We start from the raw sequence: 22,284 nt of genomic DNA, 5'->3' as shown, positions 1-22,284 counted from the left end.
GGAACTGAAGCCAGGGTGTGCGGGACCATATGAACTGATTCAAACAGTGCAGGATCTTAGGAACTGGTGCCAGGCAGTGCAGGAACTTAGGAACTGATTGCAGGCAGTGTGTGAACTGAGGAATGTAAGCCAGGCAGTGCGGGATCTTAGGAACTGATGCCATTTAGTGCAGGATTTTAAGAACTCATGCCAGTTACTGTGGAAGTTAGGAACTGATGCCAGGCGTTGAGGCAACTGAGTAATTGATGCCAGGCAGTGTTGGGAATTGAGCAAGTGATGCCAGGAACTGTGGGAACTCAGGAGTTGATGCCAGGCAGTGCAGGAACTGAGGCACTTATATCAGGCAGTGTTGGGAACAGAGGAACTGGTGCCAGGCAGTGTGGGAACTGAAGAACTGATGGCAGGCAGTGAGGGAACTGAGGTACTGATGCCAGGCAGTGTGGGAACTGAGTAAAAGATGCCAGGCAGTGCGGGAACTGAGCAAGTAATGCCCGGATGTGTGGGAACTCAGGAATTGATGCCAGGCAGTGCAGGAACTGAGGTACTTATGCCAGGTAGTGTGGGACTAATGATCTGATGCCAGGTAGTGTGGGAACTGAGCAACTGATGCCAGGCAGTGTGGGAACTGAGCAACAGATGCCAGGCAGTGCGGGAGTTGAGGAACTGAAGCCAGGGTGTGCGGGATCATAGGAACTGATGCAAACAGTGCAGGATCTTAGGAACTGTTTCCAGGCAGTGTGGGAACTGAGGAACAGATTGCAGGCAGTGTGGGAACTGAGGAACGGATGCCAGGTAGTGTGGGAAATGAAGTATAGAGGCCAGGCAGTGTGGGAACTGAGGAACTGATGCCAGGCAGTGTGGGAACTGAGCAAGTGATGCCAGGAAGTTTGGGAACTCAGGAGTTGATGCCAGGCAGTGCAGGAACTGAGGTACTTAAGCCAGGCAGTGTTGGGAACTTAGGAACTGATGCCAGATAGTGTGGGAACTAATGATCTGATGCCAGGTAGTGTGGGAACTGAGGAAATATGCCAGGCAGTGTGGGAGTTGAGCAACTGAAGCCTGGGTTTGCAGGATCATATGAAGTGATGCAAACAGTGCAGGATCTTAGGAACTGTTGCCAGGCAGTGCAGGAACTTAGGAACTGATTGCAGGCAGTGTGTGAACTGAGGAACTGATGCCAGGCAGTGCGGGATATAATGAACTGATGCCAGTTAGTGCAAAATTTTAAGAACTCATGTCAGTTACTGTGGGAACTTTGGAACTGATGCAAGGCAGTGTGGGAACTGAGGAACTGATTGCAGGCAGTGTGGGAACTGAGGAACTTATGCCAGGCAGTGTGGGAAATGAAGTACAGAGGCCAGGCAGTGTGGGAACTGAGGAACTGATGCCAGGCAGTGTGAGAACTGAGGAACTGATGCCAGATAGTTTGGAAATCGAGGAAAAGATGCCAGGCAGTGTGCGAACTGAGGAACAGTTGCCAGGCAGTGCGGGATCTTAGGAACTGATGCCAGGCTTTGTGGGAAATGAAGTACTGATGCCAGGCAGTGTGGGAACTGAGTAGTGGATGCCAGGCAGTGTGGGAACTGATGAACTGATGCCAGCAAATGTGGGAACTGACGAACAGATGCCAGGCAGTGTGGGAATTGAGCAAGTGATGCCAGGAATTGTGGGAACTCAGGAGTTGATGCCAGGCAGTGCAGGAACTGAGGCTCTTATGTCAGGCAGTGCTGGGAACTGAGGAACTGGTGCCAGGCAGTGTGGGAACTGAAGAACTAATGGCAGGCAGGGAGGGAACTGAGGTACTGATGCCAGGCAGTGTGGGAACTGAGTAAAAGATGCCAGGCAGTGCGGGAACTGAGCAAGTAATGCCCGGAAGTGTGGGAACTCAGGAATTGATGTCAGGCAATGCGGGAACTGAGGTACTTATGCCAGGTAGTGTGGGACTAATGATCTGATGCCAGGTAGTGTGGGAACTGAGCAACTGATGCCAGGCAGTGCGGGAGTTGAGGAACTGAAGCCAGGGTGTGCGGGATCATAGGAACTGATGCAAACAGTGCAGGATCTTAGGAACTGTTGCCAGGCAGTGTGGGAACTGAGGAACAGATTGCAGGCAGTGTGGGAACAGAGGAACTGATGCCAGGCAGTGTGGGAAATGAAGTACAGATGCCAGGCAGTGTGGGAACTGAGGAACTGATGCCAGGCAGTTTAGGAACTGAGGAACTGATGCCAGATAGTGTGGGAATTGAGGAAAAGATGCCAGGAAGTGTGTGAACTGAGGAACAGTTGCCAGGCAGTGCGGGATCTTAGGAACTGATGCCAGGCATTGTGGGAAATGAAGTACTGATGCCAGGCAGTGTGGGAACTGAGTAGTGGATGCCAGGCCGTGAAGGAACTGATGAACTGATGCCAGGAAATGTGGGAACTGAGCAACTGATGCCAGGCAGTGTGGAAACTGAGCAAGTGATGCCAGGAAGTTTGGGAACTCAGGAGTTGATGCCAGGCAGTGCAGGAACTGAGGTACTTATGCCAGGCAGTGTTGCGAACTCAGGAACTGATGCCAGATAGAGTGGAAACTTATGATCTGATGCCAGGTAGTGTGGGAACTGAGGAACTATGCAGGCAGTGTGGGAGTTGAGCAACTGAAGCCAGGATGTGCGAGATCATATGAACTGATGCAAACAGTGCAGGATCTTAGGAACTGTTGCCAGGCATTGCAGGAACTTAGGAACTGATTGCAGGCAGTGTGTGAACTGAGGAACTGATGCCAGGCAGTGCGGGATCTTATGAACTGATGCCAGTTAGTGCAGGATTTTAAGAACTCATGTCAGTTACTGTGGGAAGTTCGGAACTGATGCCAGGCAGTGTGGGAATCAGGAATTGATGCCAGGCAGTGCGGGAACTGAGGAACTGATGCCAGGTAATGTGGGAACTGAGGAACTGATGCCAGGCAGCGCCGGAACTGAGTAAGTAATGCCAGGAAGTGTAGGAACTCAGGAATTGATGCCAGGCAGTGCGGGCACTGAGGTATTTATTCCAGGTAGTGTGGGACTAATGATCTGATGCCAGGTAGTGTGGGAACTGAGCAACTGATGCCAGGCTGTTTGGGAACTGAGCAACAGATGCCAGGCAGTGCGGGAGTTGAGGAAATGAAGCCAGGGTGTGCGTGATCATAGGAACTGATGCAAACAGTGCAGGATCTTAGGAACTGTTGCCAGGCAGTGTGGGAACTGAGGAACAGATTGCAGGCAGTGTGGGAACTGAGGAACTGATGCCAGGCAGTGCGGGAAATGAAGTACAGATGCCAGGCAGTGTGGGAACTGAGGAACTGATGCCAGGCAGTGTGGGAACTGAGGAACTGATGCAAGATAGTGTGGGAATCGAGGAAAATATGCCAGGCAGTGTGGGAACTGAGGAACTGATGCCAGGCAGTGCAGGAAATGAAGTACAGATGCCAGGCAGTGTGCGAACTGAGGAACAGTTGCCAGGCAGTGCGGGATCTTAGGAACTGATGCCAGGCATTGTGGGAAATGAAGTACTGATGCCAGGCAGTGTGGGAACTGAGTAGTGGATGCCAGGCAGTGTGGGAACTGATGAACTGATGCCAGGAAATGTGGGAACTGATGAACTGATGCCAGGCAGTGTGGGAACTGAGGAAATATGCCAGGCAGTGTGGGAGTTGAGCAACTGAAGCCTGGGTGCGGGATCATATGAAGTGATGCAAACAGTGCAGGATCTTAGGAACTGTTGCCAGGCAGTGCAGGAACTTAGGAACTGACTGCAGGCAGTGTGTGAACTGAGGAACTGATGCCAGGCAGTGCGGGATATTATGAACTGATGCCAGTTAGTGCAAAATTTTAAGAACTCATGTCAGTTACTGTGGGAAGTTAGGAACTGAGGCCAGGCAGTGTGGGAACTGAGGAACTGATTGCAGGCAGTGTGGGAACTGAGGAACTGATGCCAGGCAGTGTGGGAAATGAAGTACAGAGGCCAGGCAGTGTGGGAACTGAGGAACTGATGCCAGGCAGTGTGGGAACTGAGGAACTGATGCCAGATAGTTTGGAAATCGAGGAAAAGATGCCAGGCAGTGTGCGAACTGAGGAACAGTTGCCAAGCAGTGTGGGATCTTAGGAACTGATGCCAGGCATTGTGGGAAATGAAGTACTGATGCCAGGCAGTGTGGGAACTGAGTAGTGGATGCCAGGCAGTGTGGGAACTGATGAACTGATGCCAGCAAATGTGGGAACTGACGAACTGATGCCAGGCAGTGTTGGGAATTGAGCAAGTGATGCCAGGAACTGTGGGAACTCAGGAGCTGATGCCAGGCAGTGCAGGAACTGAGGCACTTATGTCAGGCAGTGCTGGGAACTGAGGAACTGGTGCCAGGCAGTGTGGGAACTGAAGAACTAATGGCAGGCAGTGAGGGAACTGAGGTACTGATGCCAGGCAGTGTGGGAACTGAGTAAAAGATGCCAGGCAGTGCGGGAACTGAGCAAGTAATGCCCGGAAGTTTGGGAACTCAGGAATTGATGTCAGGCAATGCGGGAACTGAGGTACTTATGCCAGGTAGTGTGGGACTAATGATCTGATGCCAGGTAATGTGGAAACTGAGCAACTGATGCCAGGCAGTGTGGGAACTGAGGAACAGATTGCAGGCAGTGTGGGAACAGAGGAACTGATGCCAGGCAGTGTGGGAAATGAAGTACAGATGCCAGGCAGTGTGGGAACTGAGGAACCGATGCCAGGCAGTGTAGGGACTGAGGAACTGATGCCAGATAGTGTGGGAATCGAGGTAAAGATGCCAGGCAGTGTGCGAACTGAGGAACAGTTGCCAGGAATTGCGGGATCTTAGGACCTGATGCCAGGCATTGTGGGAAATGAAGTACTGATGCCAGGCAGTGAAGGAACTGATGAAATGATGCCAGGAAATGTGGGAACTGAGCAACTGATGCCAGGCAGTGTGGAAACTGAGCAAGTGATGCCAGGAAGTTTGGGAACTCAGGAGTTGATGCCAGGCAGTGCAGGAACTGAGGTACTTATGCCAGGCAGTGTTGGGAACTTAGGAACTGATGCCAGATAGAGTGGGAACTTATGATCTGATGCCAGGTAGTGTGGGAACTGAGGAACTATGCCAGGCAGTGTGGGAGTTGAGCAACTGAAGCCAGGGTGTGCGAGATCATATGAACTGATGCAAACAGTGCAGGATCTTAGGAACTGTTGCCAGGCATTGCAGGAACTTAGGAACTGATTGCAGGCAGTGTGTGAAATGAGGAACTGATGCCAGGCAGTGCGGGATCTTATGAACTGATGCCAGTTAGTGCAGGATTTTAAGAACTCATGTCAGTTACTGTGGGAAGTTCGGAACTGATGCCAGGCAGTGTGGGAACTCAGGAATTGATGCCAGGCAGTGCGGGAACTGAGGAACTGATGCCAGGTAATGTGGGAACTGAGGAACTGATGCCAGGCAGCGCTGGAACTGAGCAAGTAATGCCAGGAAGTGTAGGAACTCAGGAATTGATGTCAGGCAGTGCGGGCACTGAGGTATTTATTCCAGGTAGTGTGGGACTAATGATCTGATGCCAGGTAGTGTGGGAACTGCGCAACTGATGCCAGGCTGTTTGGGCACTGAGCAACAGATGCCAGGCAGTGCGGGAGTTGAGGAAATGAAGCCAGGGTGTGCGTGATCATAGGAACTGATGCAAACAGTGCAGGATCTTAGGAACTGTTGCCAGGCAGTGTGGGAACTGAGGAACAGATTGCAGGCAGTGTGGGAACTGAGGAACTGATGCCAGGCAGTGCGGGAAATGAAGTACAGATGCCAGGCAGTGTGGGAACTGAGGAACTGATGCCAGGCAGTGTGGGAACTGAGGAACTGATGCAAGATAGTGTGGGAATCGAGGAAAATATGCCAGGCAGTGTGGGAACTGAGGAACTGATGCCAGGCAGTGCAGGATTTGAAGTACAGATGCCAGGCAGTGTGCGAACTGAGGAACAGTTGCCAGGCAGTGCGGGATCTTAGGAACTGATGCCAGGCATTGTGGGAAATGAAGTACTGATGCCAGGCAGTGTGGGAACTGAGTAGTGGATGCCAGGCAGTGTGGGAACTGATGAACTGATGCCAGGAAATGTGGGAACTGATGAACTGATGCCAGGCAGTGTGGGAACTGAGCAAGTGATGCCAGGAAGTTTGGGAACTCACGGGATGATGCCAGGCAGTGCAGGAACTGAGGTACGTATGCCAGGCAGCGTTGGGAACTTAGGAACTGATGCCAAGATAGTGTGGGAACTAATGATCTGCTGCCAGGTAGTGTGGGAACTGAGGAACTATGCCAGGCAGTGTGGGAGTTGAGCAACTGAAGCCAGGGTGTGCGGGATCATATGAACTGATGCAAACAGTGCAGGAACTTAGGAACTGATTGCAGGCAGTGTATGAACAGAGGAACTGATGCCAGGCAGTGCGGGATCTTATGAACTGATGCCAGTTAGTGCAGGATTTTAAGAACTCATGTCAGTTACTGTGGGAAGTTAGGAACTGATGCCAGGCAGTGTGGGAGCTCAGGAATTGATGCCAGGCAGTGCGGGAACTGAGGAACGGATGCCAGGTAATGTGGGAACTGAGGAACTGATGCCAGGAAGTGCTGGAACTGAGCAAGTAATGCCAGGAAGTGTAGGAACTCAGGAATTGATGCCAGGCAGTGTGGGCACTGAGGTATTTATGCCAGGTAGTGTGGGACTAATGATCTGATGCCAGGTAGTGTGGGAACTGAGCAACTGATGCCAGGCAGTGCGGGAGTTGTGGAACTGAAGGCAGGGTGTACGGGATCAGAGGAACTGATGCTAACAGTTCAGGATCTTAGGATCTGTTGGCAGCCAGTGGGGGAATTTAGGAATTGATTGCCGGCAGTGTGGGAACTGAGGATCTGATGCCAGGCAATCTGGGAAATGAAGTACTGATGCCAGGCAGTGTGGGAACTGAGGAACCAATGCCAGGCAGTGCGGGAAATGAAGTAATGATGCCAGGCAGTGTGGGAACTGAGGAACTGATGACAGGCGGTGCGCGAAATGAAGTAATGATGCCAGGCAGTGTGGGAACTGAGGAACTGATGCCAGGCAGTGCAGGAACTGAGGAACTCATGCCAGATATTGTGGGAATCGAGGATCAGATGCCAGGCTGTGTGGGAACTGAGGAACTGATGCCAGGCATTGTGGGGTCTTAGGAACCGATGCCAGGCATTGTTGGAAATGAAGTACTGATGCCAGGCAGTGTGGGAACTGAGTAGTGGATGCCAGGCAGTGTGGGAACTGAGGAACTGATGCCAGGTGGTGTAGGAAGTGAGGAACTGCTGCCAGGCAGTGTGGGAGTTGAGCAACTGAAGCCAGGGTGTGCGGGATCATATGAACTGATTCAAACAGTGCAGGATCTTAGGAACTGTTGCCAGGCAGTGCAGGAACTTAGGAACTGATTGCAGGCAGTGTGTGAACTGAGGAATGTATGCCAGGCAGTGTGGGATCTTAGGAACTGATGCCATTTAGTGCAGGATTTTAAGAACTCATGCCAGTTACTGTGGGAAGTTAGGAACTGATACCAGGCAGTGAGGCAACAGAGGTACTTATGCCAGGTAGTGTGGGACTAATGATCTGATGCCAGGTAGTGTGGGAACTGAGCAACTGATGCCAGGCAGTGCGGGAGTTGTGGAACTGAAGGCAGGGTGTACGGGATCAGAGGAACTGATGCTAACAGTTCAGGATCTTAGGATCTGTTGGCAGCCAGTGGGGGAATTTAGGAATTGATTGCCGGCAGTGTGGGAACTGAGGATCTGATGCCAGGCAATCTGGGAAATGAAGTACTGATGCCAGGCAGTGTGGGAACTGAGGAACCAATGCCAGGCAGTGCGGGAAATGAAGTAATGATGCCAGGCAGTGTGGGAACTGAGGAACTGATGACAGGCGGTGCGCGAAATGAAGTAATGATGCCAGGCAGTGTGGGAACTGAGGAACTGATGCCAGGCAGTGCAGGAACTGAGGAACTCATGCCAGATATTGTGGGAATCGAGGATCAGATGCCAGGCTTTGTGGGAACTGAGGAACTGATGCCAGGCATTGTGGGGTCTTAGGAACCGATGCCAGGCATTGTTGGAAATGAAGTACTGATGCCAGGCAGTGTGGGAACTGAGTAGTGGATGCCAGGCAGTGTGGGAACTGAGGAACTGATGCCAGGTGGTGTAGGAAGTGAGGAACTGCTGCCAGGCAGTGTGGGAGTTGAGCAACTGAAGCCAGGGTGTGCGGGATCATATGAACTGATTCAAACAGTGCAGGATCTTAGGAACTGTTGCCAGGCAGTGCAGGAACTTAGGAACTGATTGCAGGCAGTGTGTGAACTGAGGAATGTATGCCAGGCAGTGTGGGATCTTAGGAACTGATGCCATTTAGTGCAGGATTTTAAGAACTCATGCCAGTTACTGTGGGAAGTTAGGAACTGATACCAGGCAGTGAGGCAACAGAGGTACTTATGCCAGGTAGTGTGGGACTAATGATCTGATGCCAGGTAGTGTGGGAACTGATCAACAGATGCCAGGCAGTGCGGGAGTTGTGGAACTGAAGCCAGGGTGTGCGTGATCATAGGAACTGATGCAAACAGTGCAGAATCTTAGGAACTGTTGCCAGGCAGTGTGGGAACTGAGGAACAGATTGCAGGCAGTGTGGGAACTGAGGAACTGATGCCAGGCAGTGCGGGAAATGAAGTACAGATGCCAGGCAGTGTGGGAACTGAGTAACTGATGCCAGATAGTGTGGGAATCGAGGAAAAGATGCCAGGCAGTGTGCGAACTGAGGAACAGTTGCCAGGAATTGCGGGATCTTAGGAACTGATGCCAGGCATTGTGGGAAATGAAGTACTGATGCCAGGCAGTGTGGGAACTGAGTAGTGGATGCCAGGCAGTGTGGGAACTGATGAACCGATGCCAGGAAATGTGGGAACTGAGGAACTGATGCCAGGCAGTGTGGGAACTGAGCAAGTGATGCCAGGAAGATTGGGAACTCAGGAGTTGATGCCAGGCAGTGCAGGAACTGAGGTACTTATGCCAGGCAGTGTTGGGAACTTAGGAACTGATGCCAGATAGAGTGGGAACTTATGTCTGATGCCAGGTAGTGTGGGAACTGAGGAACTATGCCAGGCAGTGTGGGAGTTGAGCAACTGAAGCCAGGGTGTGCGAGATCATATGAACTGATGCAAACAGTGCAGGATCTTAGGAACTGTTGCCAGGCATTGCAGGAACTTAGGAACTGATTGCAGGCAGTGTGTGAACTGAGGAACTGATGCCAGGCAGTGCGGGATCTTATGAACTGATGCCAGTTAGTGCAGGATTTTAAGAACTCATGTCAGTTACTGTGGGTAGTTCGGAACTGATGCCAGGCAGTGTGGGAACTCAGGAATTGATGCCAGGCAGTGCGGGAACTGAGGAACTGATGCCAGGTAATGTGGGAACTGAGGAACTGATGCCAGGCAGTGCTGGAACTGAGCAAGTAATGCCAGGAAGTGTAGGAACTTAGGAATTGATGTCAGGCAGTGCGGGCACTGAGGTATTTATTCCAGGTAGTGTGGGACTAATGATCTGATGCCAGGTAGTGTGGGAACTGCGCAACTGATGCCAGGCTGTTTGGGAACTGAGCAACAGATGCCAGGCAGTGCGGGAGTTGAGGAAATGAAGCCAGGGTGTGCGTGATCATAGGAACTGATGCAAACAGTGCAGGATCTTAGGAACTGTTGCCAGGCAGTGTGGGAACTGAGGAACAGATTGCAGGCAGTGTGGGAACTGAGGAACTGATGCCAGGCAGTGCGGGAAATGAAGTACAGATGCTAGGCAGTGTGGGAACTGAGGAACTGATGCCAGGCAGTGTGGGAACTGAGGAACTGATGCAAGATAGTGTGGGAATCGAGGAAAATATGCCAGGCAGTGTGGGAACTGAGGAACTGATGCCAGGCAGTGCAGGATTTGAAGTACAGATGCCAGGCAGTGTGCGAACTGAGGAACAGTTGCCAGGCAGTGCGGGATCTTAGGAACTGATGCCAGGCATTGTGGGAAATGAAGTACTGATGCCAGGCAGTGTGGGAACTGAGTAGTGGATGCCAGGCAGTGTGGGAACTGATGAACTGATGCCAGGAAATGTGGGAACTGATGAACTGATGCCAGGCAGTGTGGGAACTGAGCAAGTGATGCCAGGAAGTTTGGGAACTCAGGAGTTGATGCCAGGCAGTGCAGGAACTGAGGTACTTATGCCAGGCAGTGTTGGGAACTTAGGAACTGATGCCAAGATAGTGTGGGAACTAATGATCAGCTGCCAGGTAGTGTGGGAACTGAGGAACTATGCCAGGCAGTGTGGGAGTTGAGCAACTGAAGCCAGGGTGTGCGGGATCATATGAACTGATGCAAACAGTGCAGGATCTTAGGAACGGTTGCCAGGCATTGCAGGAACTTAGGAACTGATTGCAGGCAGTGTGTGAACAGAGGAACTGATGCCAGGCCGTGCGGGATCTTATGAACTGATGCCAGTTAGTGCAGGATTTTAAGAACTCATGTCAGTTACTGTGGGAAGTTAGGAACTGATGCCAGGCAGTGTGGGAACTCAGGAATTGATGCCAGGCGGTGCGGGAACTGAGGAACGGATGCCAGGTAATGTGGGAACTGAGGAACTGATGCCAGGAAGTGCTGGAACTGAGCAAGTAATGCCAGGAAGTGTAGGAACTCAGGAATTGATGCCAGGCAGTGTGGGCACTGAGGTATTTATGCCAGGTAGTGTGGGACTAATGATCTGATGCCAGGTAGTGTGGGAACTGAGCAACTGATGCCAGGCAGTGCGGGAGTTGTGGAACTGAAGGCAGGGTGTACGGGATCAGAGGAACTGATGCTAACAGTTCAGGATCTTAGGATCTGTTGGCAGCCAGTGGGGGAATTTAGGAAATGATTGCCGGCAGTGTGGGAACTGAGGATCTGATGCCAGGCAATCTGGGAAATGAAGTACTGATGCCAGGCAGTGTGGGAACTGAGGAACCAAAGCCAGGCAGTGCGGGAAATGAAGTAATGATGCCAGGCAGTGTGGGAACTGAGGAACTGATGACAGGTGGTGCGCGAAATGAAGTAATGATGCCAGGCAGTGTGGGAACTGAGGAACTGATGCCAGGCAGTGCAGGAACTGAGGAACTCATGCCAGATATTGTGGGAATCGAGGATCAGATGCCAGGCTGTGTGGGAACTGAGGAACTGATGCCAGGCATTGTGGGGTCTTAGGAACCGATGCCAGGCATTGTTGGAAATGAAGTACTGATGCCAGGCAGTGTGGGAACTGAGTAGTGGATGCCAGGCAGTGTGGGAACTGAGGAACTGATGCCAGGTGGTGTAGGAAGTGAGGAACTGCTGCCAGGCAGTGTGGGAGTTGAGCAACTGAAGCCAGGGTGTGCGGGATCATATGAACTGATTCAAACAGTGCAGGATCTTAGGAACTGTTGCCAGGCAGTGCAGGAACTTAGGAACTGATTGCAGGCAGTGTGTGAACTGAGGAATGTATGCCAGGCAGTGTGGGATCTTAGGAACTGATGCCATTTAGTGCAGGATTTTAAGAACTCATGCCAGTTACTGTGGGAAGTTAGGAACTGATACCAGGCAGTGAGGCAACAGAGGTACTTATGCCAGGTAGTGTGGGACTAATGATCTGATGCCAGGTAGTGTGGGAACTGATCAACAGATGCCAGGCAGTGTGGGAGTTGAGGAACTGAAGCCAGGGTGTGCGTGATCATAGGAACTGATGCAAACAGTGCAGGATCTTAGGAACTGTTGCCAGGCAGTGTGGGAACTGAGGAACAGATTGCAGGCAGTGTGGGAACTGAGGAACTGATGCCAGGCAGTGCGGGAAATGAAGTACAGATGCCAGGCAGTGTGGGAACTGAGTAACTGATGCCAGATAGTGTGGGAATCGAGGAAAAGATGCCAGGCAGTGTGCGAACTGAGGAACAGTTGCCAGGAATTGCGGGATCTTAGGAACTGATGCCAGGCATTGTGGGAAATGAAGTACTGATGCCAGGCAGTGTGGGAACTGAGTAGTGGATGCCAGGCAGTGTGGGAACTGATGAACCGATGCCAGGAAATGTGGGAACTGAGGAACTGATGCCAGGCAGTGTGGGAACTGAGCAAGTGATGCCAGGAAGATTGGGAACTCAGGAGTTGATGCCAGGCAGTGCAGGAACTGAGGTACTTATGCCAGGCAGTGTTGGGAACTTAGGAACTGATGCCAGATAGAGTGGGAACTTATGATCTGATGCCAGGTAGTGTGGGAACTGAGGAACTATGCCAGGCAGTGTGGGAGTTGAGCAACTGAAGCCAGGGTGTGCGAGATCATATGAACTGATGCAAACAGTGCAGGATCTTAGGAACTGTTGCCAGGCATTGCAGGAACTTAGGAACTGATTGCAGGCAGTGTGTGAACTGAGGAACTGATGCCAGGCAGTGCGGGATCTTATGAACTGATGCCAGTTAGTGCAGGATTTTAAGAACTCATGTCAGTTACTGTGGGAAGTTCGGAACTGATGCCAGGCAGTGTGGGAACTCAGGAATTGATGCCAGGCAGTGCGGGAACTGAGGAACTGATGCCAGGTAATGTGGGAACTGAGGAACTGATGCCAGGCAGCGCTGGAACTGAGCAAGCAATGCCAGGAAGTGTAGGAACTCAGGAATTGATGTCAGGCAGTGCGGGCACTGAGGTATTTATTCCAGGTAGTGTGGGACTAATGATCTGATGCCAGGTAGTGTGGGAACTGCGCAACTGATGCCAGGCTGTTTGGGAACTGAGCAACAGATGCCAGGCAGTGCGGGAGTTGAGGAAATGAAGCCAGGGTGTGCGTGATCATAGGAACTGATGCAAACAGTGCAGGATCTTAGGAACTGTTGCCAGGCAGTGTGGGAACTGAGGAACAGATTGCAGGCAGTGTGGGAACTGAGGAACTGATGCCAGGCAGTGCGGGAAATGAAGTACAGATGCTAGGCAGTGTGGGAACTGAGGAACTGATGCCAGGCAGTGTGGGAACTGAGGAACTGATGCAAGATAGTGTAGGAATCGAGGAAAATATGCCAGGCAGTGTGGGAACTGAGGAACTGATGCCAGGCAGTGCAGGATTTGAAGTACAGATGCCAGGCAGTGTGCGAACTGAGGAACAGTTGCCAGGCAGTGCGGGATCTTAGGAACTGATGCCAGGCATTGTGGGAAATGAAGTACTGATGCCAGGCAGTGTGGGAACTGAGTAGTGGATGCCAGGCAGTGTGGGAACTGATGAACTGATGCCAGGAAATGTGGGAACTGATGAACTGATGCCAGGCAGTGTGGGAACTGAGCAAGTGATGCCAGGAAGTTTGGGAACTCAGGAGTTGATGCCAGGCAGTGCAGGAACTGAGGTACTTATGCCAGGCAGTGTTGGGAACTTAGGAACTGATGCCAAGATAGTGTGGGAACTAATGATCAGCTGCCAGGTAGTGTGGGAACTGAGGAACTATGCCAGGCAGTGTGGGAGTTGAGCAACTGAAGCCAGGGTGTGCGGGATCATATGAACTGATGCAAACAGTGCAGGATCTTAGGAACGGTTGCCAGGCATTGCAGGAACTTAGGAACTGATTGCAGGCAGTGTGTGAACAGAGGAACTGATGCCAGGCCGTGCGGGATCTTATGAACTGATGCCAGTTAGTGCAGGATTTTAAGAACTCATGTCAGTTACTGTGGGAAGTTAGGAACTGATGCCAGGCAGTGTGGGAACTCAGGAATTGATGCCAGGCGGTGCGGGAACTGAGGAACGGATGCCAGGTAATGTGGGAACTGAGGAACTGATGCCAGGAAGTGCTGGAACTGAGCAAGTAATGCCAGGAAGTGTAGGAACTCAGGAATTGATGCCAGGCAGTGTGGGCACTGAGGTATTTATGCCAGGTAGTGTGGGACTAATGATCTGATGCCAGGTAGTGTGGGAACTGAGCAACTGATGCCAGGCAGTGCGGGAGTTGTGGAACTGAAGGCAGGGTGTACGGGATCAGAGGAACTGATGCTAACAGTTCAGGATCTTAGGATCTGTTGGCAGCCAGTGGGGGAATTTAGGAAATGATTGCCGGCAGTGTGGGAACTGAGGATCTGATGCCAGGCAATCTGGGAAATGAAGTACTGATGCCAGGCAGTGTGGGAACTGAGGAACCAAAGCCAGGCAGTGCGGGAAATGAAGTAATGATGCCAGGCAGTGTGGGAACTGAGGAACTGATGACAGGTGGTGCGCGAAATGAAGTAATGATGCCAGGCAGTGTGGGAACTGAGGAACTGATGCCAGGCAGTGCAGGAACTGAGGAACTCATGCCAGATATTGTGGGAATCGAGGATCAGATGCCAGGCTGTGTGGGAACTGAGGAACTGATGCCAGGCATTGTGGGGTCTTAGGAACCGATGCCAGGCATTGTTGGAAATGAAGTACTGATGCCAGGCAGTGTGGGAACTGAGTAGTGGATGCCAGGCAGTGTGGGAACTGAGGAACTGATGCCAGGTGGTGTAGGAAGTGAGGAACTGCTGCCAGGCAGTGTGGGAGTTGAGCAACTGAAGCCAGGGTGTGCGGGATCATATGAACTGATTCAAACAGTGCAGGATCTTAGGAACTGTTGCCAGGCAGTGCAGGAACTTAGGAACTGATTGCAGGCAGTGTGTGAACTGAGGAATGTATGCCAGGCAGTGTGGGATCTTAGGAACTGATGCCATTTAGTGCAGGATTTTAAGAACTCATGCCAGTTACTGTGGGAAGTTAGGAACTGATACCAGGCAGTGAGGCAACAGAGGTACTTATGCCAGGTAGTGTGGGACTAATGATCTGATGCCAGGTAGTGTGGGAACTGATCAACAGATGCCAGGCAGTGCGGGAGTTGAGGAACTGAAGCCAGGGTGTGCGTGATCATAGGAACTGATGCAAACAGTGCAGGATCTTAGGAACTGTTGCCAGGCAGTGTGGGAACTGAGGAACAGATTGCAGGCAGTGTGGGAACTGAGGAACTGATGCCAGGCAGTGCGGGAAATGAAGTACAGATGCCAGGCAGTGTGGGAACTGAGTAACTGATGCCAGATAGTGTGGGAATCGAGGAAAAGATGCCAGGCAGTGTGCGAACTGAGGAACAGTTGCCAGGAATTGCGGGATCTTAGGAACTGATGCCAGGCATTGTGGGAAATGAAGTACTGATGCCAGGCAGTGTGGGAACTGAGTAGTGGATGCCAGGCAGTGTGGGAACTGATGAACCGATGCCAGGAAATGTGGGAACTGAGGAACTGATGCCAGGCAGTGTGGGAACTGAGCAAGTGATGCCAGGAAGATTGGGAACTCAGGAGTTGATGCCAGGCAGTGCAGGAACTGAGGTACTTATGCCCGGCAGTGTTGGGAACTTAGGAACTGATGCCAGATAGTGTGGGAACTAATGAACTGATGCCAGGTAGTGTGGGAACTGAGCAACTATGCCAGGCAGTGTGGGAGTTGAGCAACTGAAGCCAGGGTGTGCGGGATCATATGAACTGATGCAAACAGTGCAGGATCTTAGGAACGGTTGCCAGGCATTGCAGGAACTTAGGAACTGATTACAGGCAGTGTGTGAACTGAGGAACTGATGCCAGGCAGTGCGAGATCTTATGAACTGATGCCAGTTAGTGCAGGATTTTAAGAACTCATGTCAGTTACTGTGGGAAGTTAGGAACTGATGCCGGGCAGTGTGGGAACTCAGGAATTGATGCCAGGCAGTGCGGGAACTGAGGAACTGATGCCAGGTAATGTGGGAACTGAGGAACTGATGCCAGGCAGCGCTGGAACTGAGCAAGTAATGCCAGGAAGTGTAGGAACTCAGGAATTGATGCCAGGCAGTGCGGGCACTGAGGTATTTATGCCAGGTAGTGTGGGACTAATGATCTGATGCCAGGTAGTGTGGGAACTGAACAACTGATGCCAGGCAGTGCGGGAGTTGAGGAACTGAAGCCAGGGTTTACGGGATCATAGGAACTGATGCTAACAATTCAGGATCTTAGGATCTTTTGGCAGGCAGTGCAGGAATTTAGGAAATGATTGCAGGCAGTGTGGGAACTGAGGATCTGATGCCAGGCAATCTGGGAAATGAAGTACTGATGCCAGGCAGTGTGGGAACTGTGGAATCGATGCCTGGCAGTGCGGGAAATGAAGTAATGATGCCAGGCAGTGTGCGAACTGAGGAACTGATGCCAGGCACTGCGGGATATGAAGTAATGATGCCAGGCAGTGTGGGAACTGAGGAACTGATGCCAGGCAGTGCAGGAACTGAGGAACTTTTGCCAGATATTGTGGGAATCGAGGATCAGATGCCAGGCAGTGTGGGAACTGAGGAACTGATGCCAGGCATTGCGGGATCTTAGGAACCGATGCCAGGCATTGTGGGAAATGAAGTACTGATGCCAGGCAGTGTGGGAACTGAGTAGTGGATGCCAGGCAGTGTAGGAACTGAGGAACTGATGCCAGATAGTGTGGGAACTAATGATCTGATGCCAGGTGGTGTGGGAAGTGAGGAACTGCTGCCAGGCAGTATGGGAGTTGAGCAACTGAAGCCAGGGTGTGCGGGATCATTAGAACTGATTCAAACAGTGCAGGATCTTAGGAACTGTTGCCAGGCAGTGCAGGAACTTAGGAACTGATTGCAGGCAGTGTGTGAACTGAGGAATGTATGCCAGGCAGTGTGGGATCTTAGGAACTGATGCCATTTAGTGCAGGATTTTAAGAACTCATGCCAGTTACTGTGGGAAGTTAGGAACTGATGCCAGGCAGTGAGGCAACTGATTAATTGATGCCAGGCAGTGTTGGGAATTGAGCAAGTGATGCCAGGAACTGTGGGAACTCAGGGGTTGATGCCAGGCAGTGCAGGAACTGAGGCACTTATGTCAGGCAGTGCTGGGAACTGAGGAACTGGTGCCAGGCAGTGTGGGAACTGAAGAACTGATGCCAGGCAGTGAGGGAACTGAGGTACTGATGCCAGGCAGTGTGGGAACTGAGGAACTGATGCCAGGCAGTGTGAGAACTGAGGAACTGATGCCAGATAGTTTGGAAATCGAGGAAAAGATGCCAGGCAGTGTGCGAACTGAGGAACAGTTGCCAGGCAGTGCGGGATCTTAGGAACTGTTGCCAGGCATTGTGGGAAATGAAGTACTGATGCCAGGCAGTGTGGGAACTGAGTAGTGGATGCCAGGCAGTGTGGGAACTGATGAACTGATGCCAGGAAATGTGGGAACTGATGAACTGATGCCAGGCAGTGTGGGAACTGAGGAAATATGCCAGGCAGTGTGGGAGTTGAGCAACTGAAGCCTGGGTGCGGGATCATATGAAGTGATGCAAACAGTGCAGGATCTTAGGAACTGTTGCCAGGCAGTGCAGGAACTTAGGAACTGATTGCAGGCAGTGTATGAACTGAGGAACTGATGCCAGGCAGTGTGGGATATTATGAACTGATGCCAGTTAGTGCAAAATTTTAAGAACTCATGTCAGTTACTGTGGGAAGTTAGGAACTGAGGCCAGGCAGTGTGGGAACTGAGGAACTGATTGCAGGCAGTGTGGGAACTGAGGAACTGATGCCAGGCAGTGTGGGAAATGAAGTACAGAGGCCAGGCAGTGTGTGAACTGAGGAACTGATGCCAGGCAGTGTGGGAACTGAGGAACTGATGCCAGATAGTTTGGAAATCGAGGAAAAGATGCCAGGCAGTGTGCGAACTGAGGAACAGTTGCCAAGCAGTGTGGGATCTTAGGAACTGATGCCAGGCATTGTGGGAAATGAAGTACTGATGCCAGGCAGTGTGGGAACTGAGTAGTGGATGCCAGGTAGTGTGGGAACTGATGAACTGATGCCAGCAAATGTGGGAACTGACGAACTGATGCCAGGCAGTGTTGGGAATTGAGCAAGTGATGCCAGGAACTGTGGGAACTCAGGAGTTGATGCCAGGCAGTGCAGGAACTGAGGCACTTATGTCAGGCAGTGCTGGGAACTGAGGAACTGGTGCCAGGCAGTGTGGGAACTGAAGAACTAATGGCAGGCAGTGAGGGAACTGAGGTACTGATGCCAGGCAGTGTGGGAACTGAGTAAAAGATGCCAGGCAGTGCGGGAACTGAGCAAGTAATGCCCGGAAGTTTGGGAACTCAGGAAGTGATGTCAGGCAATGCGGGAACTGAGGTACTTATGCCAGGTAGTGTGGGACTAATAATCTGATGCCAGGTAGTGTGGAAACTGAGCAACTGATGCCAGGCAGTGTGGGAACTGAGGAACAGATTGCAGGCAGTGTGGGAACAGAGGAACTGATGCCAGGCAGTGTGGGAAATGAAGTACAGATGCCAGGCAGTGTGGGAACTGAGGAACCGATGCCAGGCAGTGTAGGAACTGAGGAACTGATGCCAGATAGTGTGGGAATCGAGGAAAAGATGCCAGGCAGTGTGCGAACTGAGGAACAGTTGCCAGGAATTGCGGGATCTTAGGACCTGATGCCAGGCATTGTGGGAAATGAAGTACTGATGCCAGGCAGTGTGGGAACTGAGTAGTGGATGCCAGGCAGTGAAGGAACTGATGAACTGATGCCAGGAAATGTGGGAACTGAGCAACTGATGCCAGGCAGTGTGGAAACTGAGCAAGTGATGCCAGGAAGTTTGGGAACTCAGGAGTTGATGCCAGGCAGTGCAGGAACTGAGGTACTTATGCCAGGCAGTGTTGGGAACTTAGGAACTGATGCCAGATAGAGTGGGAACTTATGATCTGATGCCAGGTAGTGTGGGAACTGAGGAACTATGCCAGGCAGTGTGGGAGTTGAGCAACTGAAGCCAGGGTGTGCGAGATCATATGAACTGATGCAAACAGTGCAGGATCTTAGGAACTGTTGCCAGGCATTGCAGGAACTTAGGAACTGATTGCAGGCAGTGTGTGAACTGAGGAACTGATGCCAGGCAGTGCGGGATCTTATGAACTGATGCCAGTTAGTGCAGGATTTTAAGAACTCATGTCAGTTACTGTGGGAAGTTCGGAACTGATGCCAGGCAGTGTGGGAATTCAGGAATTGATGCCAGGCAGTGCGGGAACTGAGGAACTGATGCCAGGTAATGTGGGAACTGAGGAACTGATGCCAGGCAGCGCTGGAACTGAGCAAGTAATGCCAGGAAGTGTAGGAACTCAGGAATTGATGTCAGGCAGTGCGGGCACTGAGGTATTTATTCCAGGTAGTGTGGGACTAATGATCTGATGCCAGGTAGTGTGGGAACTGCGCAACTGATGCCAGGCTGTTTGGGAACTGAGCAACAGATGCCAGGCAGTGCGGGAGTTGAGGAAATGAAGCCAGGGTGTGCGTGATCATAGGAACTGATGCAAACAGTGCAGGATCTTAGGAACTGTTGCCAGGCAGTGTGGGAACTGAGGAACAGATTGCAGGCAGTGTGGGAACTGAGGAACTGATGCCAGGCAGTGCGGGAAATGAAGTACAGATGCCAGGCAGTGTGGGAACTGAGGAACTGATGCAAGATAGTGTGGGAATCGAGGAAAATATGCCAGGCAGTGTGGGAACTGAGGAACTGATGCCAGGCAGTGCAGGATTTGAAGTACACATGTAAGGCAGTGTGCGAACTGAGGAACAGTTGCCAGGCAGTGCGGGATCTTAGGAACTGATGCCAGGCATTGTGGGAAATGAAGTACTGATGCCAGGCAGTGTGGGAACTGAGTAGTGGATGCCAGGCAGTGTGGGAACTGATGAACTGATGCCAGGAAATGTGGGAACTGATGAACTGATGCCAGGCAGTGTGGGAACTGAGGAAATATGCCAGGCAGTGTGGGAGTTGAGCAACTGAAGCCTGGGTGCGGGATCATATGAAGTGATGCAAACAGTGCAGGATCTTAGGAACTGTTGCCAGGCAGTGCAGGAACTTAGGAACTGATTGCAGGCAGTGTGTGAACTGAGGAACTGATGCCAGGCAGTGCGGGATATTATGAAATGATGCCAGTTAGTGCAAAATTTTAAGAACTCATGTCAGTTACTGTGGGAAGTTAGGAACTGAGGCCAGGCAGTGTGGGAACTGAGGAACTGATTGCAGGCAGTGTGGGAACTGAGGAACTGATGCCAGGCAGTGTGGGAAATGAAGTACAGAGGCCAGGCAGTGTGGGAACTGAGGAACTGATGCCAGGCAGTGTGGGAACTGAGGAACTGATGCCAGATAGTTTGGAAATCGAGGCAAAGATGCCAGGCAGTGTGCGAACTGAGGAACAGTTGCCAGGCAGTGCGGGATCTTAGGAACTGATGCCAGGCATTGTGGGAAATGAAGTACTGATGCCAGGCAGTGTGGGAACTGAGTAGTGGATGCCAGGCAGTCTGGGAACTGATGAACTGATGCCAGCAAATGTGGGAACTGACGAACTGATGCCAGGCAGTGTTGGGAATTGAGCAAGTGATGCCAGGAACTGTGGGAACTCAGGAGTTGATGCCAGGCAGTGCAGGAACTGAGGCACTTATGTCAGGCAGTGCTGGGAACTGAGGAACTGGTGCCAGGCAGTGTGGGAACTGAAGAACTGATGCCAGGCAGTGAGGGAACTGAGGTACTGATGCCAGGCAGTGTGGGAACTGAGTAAAAGATGCCAGGCAGTGCGGGAACTGAGCAAGTAATGCCCGGAAGTGTGGGAACTCAGGAATTGATGTCAGGCAATGCGGGAACTGAGGTACTTATGCCAGGTAGTGTGGGACTAATGATCTGATGCCAGGTAGTGTGGGAACTGAGCAACTGATGCCAGGCAGTGTGGGAACTGAGGAACAGATTGCAGGCAGTGTGGGAACAGAGGAACTGATGCCAGGCAGTGTGGGAAATGAAGTACAGATGCCAGGCAGTGTGGGAACTGAGGAACCGATGCCAGGCAGTGTAGGAACTGAGGAACTGATGCCAGATAGTGTGGGAATCGAGGAAAAGATGCCAGGCAGTGTGCGAACTGAGGAACAGTTGCCAGGCAGTGCGGGATCTTAGGACCTGATGCCAGGCATTGTGGGAAATGAAGTTCTGATGCCAGGCAGTGTGGGAACTGAGTAGTGGATGCCAGGCAGTGAAGGAACTGATGAACTGATGCCAGGAAATGTGGGAACTGAGCAACTGATGCCAGGCAGTGTGGAAACTGAGCAAGTGATGCCAGGAAGTTTGGGAACTCAGGAGTTGATGCCAGGCAGTGCAGGAACTGAGGTACTTATGCCAGGCAGTGTTGGGAACTTAGGAACTGATGCCAGATAGAGTGGGAACTTATGATCTGATGCCAGGTAGTGTGGGAACTGAGGAACTATGCAGGCAGTGTGGGAGTTGAGCAACTGAAGCCAGGGTGTTCGAGATCATATGAACTGATGCAAACAGTGCAGGATCTTAGGAACTGTTGCCAGGCATTGCAGGAACTTAGGAACTGATTGCAGGCAGTGTGTGAACTGAGGAACTGATGCCAGGCAGTGCGGGATCTTATGAACTGATGCCAGTTAGTGCAGGATTTTAAGAACTCATGTCAGTTACTGTGGGAAGTTCGGAACTGATGCCAGGCAGTGTGGGAACTCAGGAATTGATGCCAGGCAGTGCGGGAACTGAGGAACTGATGCCAGGTAATGTGGGAACTGAGGAACTGATGCCAGGCAGCGCTGGAACTGAGCAAGTAATGCCAGGAAGTGTAGGAACTCAGGAATTGATGCCAGGCAGTGTGGGCACTGAGGTATTTATTCCAGGTAGTGTGGGACTAATGATCTGATGCCAGGTAGTGTGGGAACTGAGCAACTGATGCCAGGCTGTTTGGGAACTGAGCAACAGATGCCAGGCAGTGCGGGAGTTGAGGAAATGAAGCCAGGGTGTGCGTGATCATAGGAACTGATGCAAACAGTGCAGGATCTTAGGAACTGTTGCCAGGCAGTGTGGGAACTGAGGAACAGATTGCAGGCAGTGTGGGAACTGAGGAACTGATGCCAGGCAGTGCGGGAAATGAAGTACAGATGCCAGGCAGTGTGGGAACTGAGGAACTGATGCCAGGCAGTGTGGGAACTGAGGAACTGATGCAGGATAGTGTGGGAATCGAGGAAAATATGCCAGGCAGTGTGGGAACTGAGGAACTGATGCCAGGCAGTGCAGGATTTGAAGTACAGATGCCAGGCAGTGTGCGAACTGAGGAACAGTTGCCAGGCAGTGCGGGATCTTAGGAACTGATGCCAGGCATTGTGGGAAATGAAGTACTGATGCCAGGCAGT

General features: G+C 51.7%; 1 protein-coding gene across 1 annotated transcript in view; it reads right to left on the bottom strand.

The window, feature by feature from the left end:
* The window catches only part of LOC121271227 (adhesion G protein-coupled receptor L1-like), a 1,693,562-nt gene that overhangs the window by 264,005 nt on the left and 1,407,273 nt on the right, over positions 1 to 22,284 (bottom strand). The window lies entirely within an intron of this gene.

Source organism: Carcharodon carcharias, chromosome 30 (assembly GCF_017639515.1).
Source record: "Carcharodon carcharias isolate sCarCar2 chromosome 30, sCarCar2.pri, whole genome shotgun sequence".
NCBI classification, from domain to species: domain Eukaryota; kingdom Metazoa; phylum Chordata; class Chondrichthyes; order Lamniformes; family Lamnidae; genus Carcharodon; species Carcharodon carcharias.
Note: the sequence above shows the minus strand (reverse complement) of the source record. Positions and strands in the feature narration are given on the sequence as shown.